The sequence below is a fragment of the Anopheles funestus genome (assembly GCF_943734845.2).
Source record: "Anopheles funestus chromosome X unlocalized genomic scaffold, idAnoFuneDA-416_04 X_unloc_105, whole genome shotgun sequence".
Classification (NCBI taxonomy): Eukaryota; Metazoa; Arthropoda; class Insecta; order Diptera; family Culicidae; genus Anopheles; species Anopheles funestus.
The window spans coordinates 12,501-14,205 of NW_026045045.1; positions in this window are offsets into that span (position 1 = coordinate 12,501).

Here is a 1,705-nt window from a genome sequence, read left to right on the forward strand (position 1 = left end):
GCCGTCTCACCCCTCACCGTCCGGAAAGCCCGACAAACACGAATGGCCGTTGTCCTCTGCACCCGCTGCACCAATCTACGACATTGGCGCAGCTGCAGCCCCTCCGACCAAACTGGGGCCCCGTAGCGCAGGATGGAGTCCGCTACGGCCGCCAGCAGTCGGGCACGCGACGACTTCGGTCCACTGTGGTTCGGCATGAGGCGCGTGACGGCTTCCGCGACCTTCATGGCCTTCGCTGCAGCCTGCTGAACGTGCGGCAACCATGACAGGTGGTCGTGCAACCAAACTCCAAGATAACGGATGGAGCGCTGGGATTGCACGACCACACCTCCGATGTTGATGCTGACGACCGGATGACGCTTCAGGGTGGAGATGAGCGTCATTTCCGTCTTCTCTGGCGCCAACGAGAGACGGTTCCGGTCCAGCCAGTCCATGATTACCGCGATGGCTCGTTCAGCAGTCGAGGAAGCGGCTTGGGGTGTCGTTGCAGGGACCAAGACGACAAGGTCATCAGCGTAGCCAATAACCTCGGCCCCCTCAGGCAACTGGACACCCAGGACCCCGTCGTACAGCACGTTCCAAAGCGTGGGTCCCAAAATGGAACCCTGTGGAACGCCCGCACTGATGTTCCGCTCGACAGGGCCCTCGCTGGTGTCGATAACCAGCCGCCGGTCCTCGAAATAGCTCCTCAGTATCTGCTGCAGCGATGACGGTACCCCCTTGTCCCTCAGCGCGTTGGCGATGGCTTGCCAGGGCGCAGAGTTAAAGGCGTTACGGATATCAAGTGCCACCACCATCAGGCAGCGCTTGTCTCGGGCGTTGGTGCGGCGAAAGGACATGGCCGTCCTGCCCGCTTCGACAACGCGCTGGATCGCACTGATGGTGGATCTGCCTCGCCGGAAACCGTACTGCCCGTCCGACAGCCGTTCCGCATCCGGTTCCTCCAGGAACTCGTTGAGGCGGTTAAGAATTAGGCGCTCCAACACCTTGCCGAGTGCGTCGAGCATGCACAGCGGCCGGTAGGAGGAGCTTTCCCCGGGAGGCTTGCCAGGCTTTGGCAGCAGTACCAGTCGTTGCCTCTTCCAGGGCGCTGGAAACGCACCCCGGTCCAGGCAGTCCTGGTACAAACGGACGAAAACCTCCGGGTACTTCCTAATGGCCGTCTTAACCGCCGCGTTGGGGATACCGTCCAGTCCAGGCGCTTTCCGGTTCGCCATCGATCCCACGATGGACAACAGCTCGCCCACGGTGACAGGGGTCAACGAAGAACTCCGCTCCTCGGTGTCGACGCTCGATGATCCAGCGTCCGGCCAGTCAACAGGCGGATGTGTCGGGAACAGATCGTTGGCTATCCGCTCCAACACGACACGGTCAGTCTCAGGTGGCACGAAGCAGCCACGAAGACGAGACATGACCACCCGATAACCGGCCCCAAACTCGTTGGTTTCCGCCTGTTGAATCAGCTCATCGAGCTGCGCTCGCTTGCTGGCCCGGACAGCCTTCTCGACGGCTCTCCTCGCCGACCGATGATGTGCAGCCACGATGCTGCGCTCCTGCAGGTCGGTGGTATGAAGCATCCGCTCGTGCACGGCCGCACACTCCTCCCGAAGACGCAAGATCTCCGGAGTCCACCAGAAGAGGTCTCGATGGGGGTCACGATGCGACATGGTGACGCGCTCCATCGTGTCGTCGCATGCATCTAGCA